At 35.8% G+C, this 7,348-nt stretch overlaps 1 pseudogene; it reads left to right on the forward strand.

Moving 5' to 3' along the window:
- Window positions 1–6,029: 6,029 nt before the first annotated feature.
- Window positions 6,030–7,010, forward strand: LOC101696371 (TFIIA-alpha and beta-like factor pseudogene; annotated as a pseudogene).
- The last annotated feature ends 338 nt before the right edge of the window (window positions 7,011–7,348 follow it).

Below are 7,348 nucleotides of genomic sequence, written 5' to 3' on the forward strand. Positions count from 1 at the left end.
TTCTCTGTACAATGTATACAGGAAAGGGAGGGCTTGAGAGTCAGCCCCATAATCCTTCACCTCAGCTGACACGATAGGATTTAAATTCTCCTCGAGTCTCAGCAACACCCTCCATTTTGTCCCATGCTTATCCTGTGGAAACGTGCTATGCTGTGACGCCTTTTGCCTAGTTAGTGAACTACTAGGGAATCACTAGGAATTCTGCAGCAACTCTTGAAATTCTACCCCTCAAATAGGTCATAAGGAATTGACACAGGCAGCTTGGGCTTATTCAGGCCTTCTTTCTGCCCAAACATAGTAAGTTTCCATTTCTACTCTGTGGTGTCTACCTCGTTTTAATATATTCACACTCTCCTTTCCAATCCTTTTCTAAATTCTCAATACAAATCTAGCCACAAGCCTCTGCATTTAGCTTCCCTCTAATCTATTTGGTACACAAATCTAATTAATCTGAACACAAATGTCCTCCCTTGAGTGATTATATTATAGCCAAAAAAGTGAAGAAATATAGCTGATGGTTGGACTTCTCGTTTTTTCCTCTCCTTTCTTTCTCAACAGCTTCTACTTATTTTCACCTAGTAAGCATGCCCCTTACTGATACCTTTTTCTCCACACTGTGTATGACCACACATAATACCAAGGGTTGCTTTTGGTAAATGAGGCTTTTGCTATGAAAACCTTTTCCCCTTTCAGTGCTTGGATTTAGGACTATGATTTCACCTTGGGCACAAGTAAAGTCTATGCTGAAGAATGACTTCTTATTTAAAAGTAATAAGTACTCTCACTTTCACTAGGGCAATCAAGTTCAGGGTTTGTTTTTAGTGGCTGATAAGAGAAAAAACTCACCAATATGGACAAATACAAATACACAGGAAAATATTTTATCCTGTTAGAGTAACTAATGTTATCAAATGTACAATAACTGGATAACTTCCTGGATTTTATACTTGTTGATAGATGAGATTGGTTAAACTAGATAAACTAATTTGGGGCTCTTAAACTATTGAACCCAAAGGAAGCAATTTATCTTCCCTAACCAGAAATGACTGAATGTTCTTAATAATTGAAAGTTGAGAAGCTTGAATAGATTGTTGACTATAAGTCATTAAGTTATGATTAATGGTTTTAGAAGATTATTATGAATAATAATTTCTTTCATGGAGACTTGCTTAGTGAGTTAAACAATTTATGCTCAGTCAGCCTTCCATCACTCATGCACCGATTACATAACTTTGTTTGTATTCTCTCCTGATGTCTGACATGATTATTCATTCAATAGCACCTTCACAAAAACATGGCTAGGGAAAATAAATGGAGATGAAATTATAAACAGTCAACCTCATTACTTTTTAGCAATTACTTAAAATATTTAACTCAGGAAGAGAGGTTAAATTGAGTTTTAGTGGTGAAATTATTCCTTCTAGCTATGCTGTCCACTACTGTGGATACAAAGCACTAAATGGAAAAGAAATTTTTTAAAATGGAAAAAGTACAATGAAAAGCTGAAATGAATAAATGGTGAAGAAATGTGCATTAGAATTGCTTTAGTCCTAGATACCTACAGAATACCTATAGATTGAATGTCGCCTCTAAACTCATGTTTGGAGGAACCTTTAAGAGGTGATGGATGATGGGGGTACTTCCTTCATGAACAGATGAGGTAATTATCACGGGAGTGGGTTAGTTATTCCTAGAGTTAGTCCTAATGAAAGCGAATCCAGCTTCCTTGGCTTTGTTTTACCTCTACCCTCACTCTCTCACGTGCTGTCTTGTGATATGATGCCTTCCACCATGTTACAGTGCAACTAGAAAATCCTCGCCGGATGCTGGAGCTTTGATATTGAACCTCCAAGACTCCGGCTCTGTGAGAAATGAATTTGTTTTCTTTATTAATGCCCAACCTATGAGAGTCTGTGATAGCAGTAGAAACCAGGCTAAAACACTGTGCCCCAGATGCTGTGCACATGGGATGTATCAGTGAAGAAAACAGAAACAGAAGATTCCCACTCATGTGATGTTTGCCCTTGGGAAGAAGAGAGCCAATGACAAAAGGTGGGCACGTAATATGAACAATATGAAGGTAATTATGTAATAATGTGATGATCTATAGACACAAGTATTGTTTCCTAAGGCTGCTACAACAAAGTACTCTAAACTGGATAGTTTGAAACTACAGCAATGTGTTCTCTCACAGTTTTAGTAGGTAGAAGTCTAAAACAATTGCCAGCAGGTCATGCACCATCTGAAGCCTGGCAGAGGTTTGTGGGGAGACTGTCCTTCTCACTTTCTACTGGGAATAGCTGACAATCTTTGGTCCTTCTTGCATCTGCATAGCTCCACTATCTCCCCTCATTGTCACATGCCAATTCTCCTTTAGCTCTATGTCCAGATGTCTCTGTTTTATAAGGACATCAGTCATATTATGTTGCCCACCTTCCAACTACGGTAGAATCTGATTTCATCAGCAGTGACTGATTTCCAAGGAAGGCCACATTCCAAGTTACTGGGGAGTTAGGATTTCAACCTATGCATTTTGGGGGGACAGGAACAATGCAACTCATAACAATAGTGGTTATTTTTTTCCTTGTATTAGTACATGTTTGTTGTACATAATGATTACATTCACTAAAGGGAATTGGTACACGCATATGACACATTTCAATTCCTTTTATTCCTTTTCCTCCACCCCTTTTATTTTTTGAGCATCACATTCATTGATTTATCTTATAAGATCATAAAAGACCATATAAGACCAATTATCATATATACAGATTGAAAACCAGAGTAATAGACCAAAGAACCCATCTTTTATCTTGATATATATATAATGTACTACTATAATATATATATATATATATAGAGAGAGAGAGAGAGAGAGAGAGAGAGAGAGAGAGAGAAAGAGAGAGAGAGAGTTTTTCATATAAGAGAAACCATGTGATATTTAAGCTTGTGTTTCTGTGTTCCTTCACTTAACATTATGGTCTCAAGGTGTGTTCATTTTCCCACAAATGACTCATTTATCCTTCTTTATGGAAGATTAGTATTCTGTTGTGTACATTCTTTATCCATTCATCTCTTGATAGACATATAAGTTATTTCCAAGATTTAGCTATTATGAATTATGCTGCTCTAGCCATGGGTATGCATACATCATTTTATACAATGTCTTTAACCATTTTGGGTAGATACATAGAAGGGGAATAGCTGGATCAAATGAAATTTTTAGTTTTAGTTTTTTGAGGAATTTCCATACAGATTTCCATAGTGATTGTATCAGTTTACAGTCCTACCAACAATAGAGAAATGTTCCTTTCTCCCCACAGTCTCCTTCACATTTGTTATTAGTTGGCCTCTTGATAGCATCCATTCTTTCTGGAGTGAGATGGAATTTTAGGATTGTTTTAATTTGCATTTTTCTAATAGTGATATTGAACATTTTTTTCATGTATTTATTGGCTTTTTGAATTTTTTTCATCTGAGAAATGTCTCTTCATTTAAGATGCCCATTTTTTAAATTGGGTCTTTAAATTTGGAGAGTCTATTTCTTTTGGGTTCTTCATATATTCTAGATGTCAGTTTTTTGTCATATATATATATATATATATATATATATATATATATATATATATTAGGTCACTTTTTGGGCTCACTGTTATTCTGAGGTGGGCATTCAAAGTTATAAACTTCCCTCTTGAGACTGCTTTCATTGTGTCCCATAGGTTCTGGTATGTTGAAATGGCATTATCATTTTTTCTAGGAACTGATTTCTTTCTTGGTTGATTCCAGGACTCATTGATTATTTATGAATATCTTGTTTAATCTCCATGTGTTTGCATAATTTTTGCGGTTTCTTTTGCCACTGATTTCTAGTTTCATTGCATTATGGTCTGGTAATATGCATGGAATAATTTTGATTCTTTTGGATTTAAGCATGCTTTATGGACTAGCATATGTTCTATTTTGAGAAACTTCCATGTACTGCTGATAACAATGTCTATTCTGTGTTCTGGGGGGTGAACATTCTGTAGATATCTATGAAGTCCATTTTTTGAAGGTGAGGTTCAACTCTGATTTTTTTGTTTTTGTTTTTTATTTTTCCTAATTAGTCTGTGTGTTTGTGATACTGAGATATTGTATCCAATTATAATTATATTACTATTTCTCTGCTCTTTTATGTCCAGTAGTGTTTGTTTTATGAAACTTGATCATGAAATTAAGTAAGCCAGTGTTTTGGTGTATATGTATCTATAATTGTTATCTCTTCCTGTTATATTGCTTCTTAACCAATGTGTAGTGATCCTCTTTGCCTCTTCTGATCAGTTTTAGCTTGAAGTCTACTTTGTCTAAAAATAGAACAGCTACTTCTCATTGTTTTGGGATTCCTGTTGCATGGAATATTCCTTCCTTTGATTTATAGTGTATAAATTTGTTTTTGGATTAAATTTTCTTGTATACAGCATACTGAAGGGTTTTTTTTTAATCTAATCTGCCAATATGTGTCTTTTGATGAGGGAGTTAATACCATTTAAGTTACCAATTACTACTGAAAAGTATTGATTTATTCTTGTCATTGCATTATTTTCCTTTGCTGATGCCCACAATCACTACCTTCAGCTCTGTTGCTCACACTACCTAGTGTATTCACTCCACTAAATTTTTTGGCATCATTGACTTTATTGTCTTTTTCTAGGATATACTTGAGGTTTTTTTCTAGTACCAGTTTGGTGATCATGAATTTAAGCACTTCCTTAGCATGGAAATATCTTAACTCTTTATCAGTTTTGAGAGATACTGTAGTTTTAGGGGATATATTATTCTAGGATGGAAGTTGTTTTCTTTCAGATCTTGAAACTTTTCAGTCCATGCTTGCCTGGCTTTTGAGGTTTTTCTTGAGAAATCTGATGTAATTCTAATGGGCACATCTTAAAGTAATTTATTGCTTTTCTCTATCAGTTTTTAAGGTTCTATTTTGTGTTGGACTTCTGAAATTTTGACTAAGACGTGTCACGGAGAAGTTCTTTTTTGATAGTGGCTTTTGGGGGTTCTATATGCCTCACAGATTTGTATGTTAAATTCTTTCTCCATATTTGCATATCTCTGACATTATTTCTGTAAACAGGATTTTTATGCCATTCATGCTGGCTTTTGATTTTTTACTAATTCTAATTAATATTGGATTAATTTTCTTCACATCATTTAGCAGCTGTTGGATCCATTTTCCATGTTCTCTTGTCTTTTGGTATCTCTGAGTATACAATCACCTGCATTAGCCCTATCTTCTAGTTTTGACACTCTGTCCTCACATAGATCATCTCTGGTACCTACACTTTTAGTAGAATTTTTATCTCCCAATTTCTATTTGTTGACTTTCTATGCATTTTGATTCTTTGCTAAACTTATTATTCATGTTTTCATATCATTTTGTAAAGCTCAGACAGGTTTTTAGTAGTGTCTTCTGTAAGCTTACTAAACATTTTAATTCCATTATCTGTTTAGTTATATCATCTTTGAGTTTGCTAAGCACCTTATCAATCTCTTTTTACCTCCTGTTTTATCATTTCAAATTATTTAGCTATTTGGCTTTTGATTTCCTTTCCACTTATTCTCCATGGACCAGCTTTTAGAGAGTTGGGAGTTTTGGATGTTGCCTTATTTTCTTATGTGTCCATTGCTTTTTGTTTGGTTGTTTTGTGTGTGTGTGTGTGTGTGTGTGTGTGTGTGTGAGTTAGTGCTTGATTGTAATTGAAAAAATTTGTTGTTAGTATAGAGATCACTTTAGTTAGGGTCTGTTTTCCAGTGATACATTTTGGGCATGGTTTACTGTAGACCTTTGCCTCTGTCCCATGATCCGACTACCTCAACTAATTTAAGGAGGGAAACATGCAATGTAATTGGTCCAAAACCCAGTTTTCTGGAAATGAACCGCAGTAATTTTGAGGCATAAAAATAAACCAGATATCAACATAGAATAAAAGCCAATTAATAGTCACCACTAGCTGCTGCATACTGTGCAGGCACGAAGGGCCAGTTTCTACAGCTGGCATCATGGCAGGCATCAACCCAGTGTCTAAACTCTACAGATCTATAATTGAAGATGTAATTGAAGGAGTGTGGGACCTATTTGCTGAAGAAGGTATAGAGGAACATGTTTTAAAAGACTTGAAACAGCTCTGGGAAACCAAAGTTTTGCAGTCTAAAGCAACAGAAGACTTCTTCAGAAATCCATTCACTTTTTTTCACCCTTCAGTTGCCACACACCTTGCACCAAACATTGCAATCAACAGCATCATTAGTTATTCCTGCTGGTAGAACTCTCCCAGGTACAGCAGAACTGGGCACCTTAAACTCTAGTGCAAGGTTTCCTTCTCCTGGTTATCCTATTCATGTACCAACAGGTGTGATATTACAGACTGCATCTGGCCACCTTTATAAAGTTAATGTACCAATTATGGTGACACAGACTTCTGGAAGACCAAGTATTCTTCAGCATCCAATTCAAGTATTCCAGCAGCTTGGGCAGCCTTCAGTAATACAGGCCAGTGTTCCACAGTCAAACCCATGTTCTCTTCAAGCAACTACTGAAAAATCACAAACAATGGAAGCTATGCTGCAGCAACCTACAATTCTTCATTCTTGGCCAGTGGATAGGAAACACTTAGAAAATGCCACCAGTGATATATTTGCACCTTCTGGAAATGAGCATAGAGTCCTGTTGGAAGCTTTGTTGAGCCAGCAGGAAAGCTCTCAGTGTGTCCTTGTGTTGGGTGTTACATTTCCTTCTCAGGCATCTCCCATAGGTTCCAGTGTGGGGCCAGTACTCAGTGTTCCTGCTCGAGTGACTCAAAATCTGCTTGGTGGACTTCTCTCTGTGGGCTCTCAGGGGACTCTTCACCAACAAGTGTGACACACAGCCTCATTTTCTTAAAAATTGTATGTATGGAGGTGATTCCATAAGTCAGCCAAGAGAAATAGAGAGACCTGGAAACCTACCTGTATCCAAGAAGGTATAGTTCTATGTTCAGCTTCTTGGTTTTCGGGAACAGATAGTGACCAATGATTAGACTTCCTGAGTTTCTTTTTTAAACTATAAAATGAATCAGAATTATATCTTTTTTTCTTAGAAAATTATTTCTTTATTGTAGTTTTAAATTGTAACCATCTGTTTTTAAAATAGTCATACTAGCATTCTAAACTTAATTTCAAATGAGTCAGAATAATTTTTTAAAGAAAATGCATTTGTTTTACAGTAATCTATTTTGTCCCTCATTTACATTGGGAGAATGATTTTACTTAATTTTTGTGGTGCTGGGGATTGAACCTAGGGCATTGCACTTGCGTGTGCTACCAC

This window comes from Heterocephalus glaber, unplaced genomic scaffold (genome assembly GCF_053883595.1).
Source record: "Heterocephalus glaber isolate CG9 unplaced genomic scaffold, H.glaber_assembly_v1.0 deba00001460, whole genome shotgun sequence".
Classification (NCBI taxonomy): Eukaryota; Metazoa; Chordata; class Mammalia; order Rodentia; family Bathyergidae; genus Heterocephalus; species Heterocephalus glaber.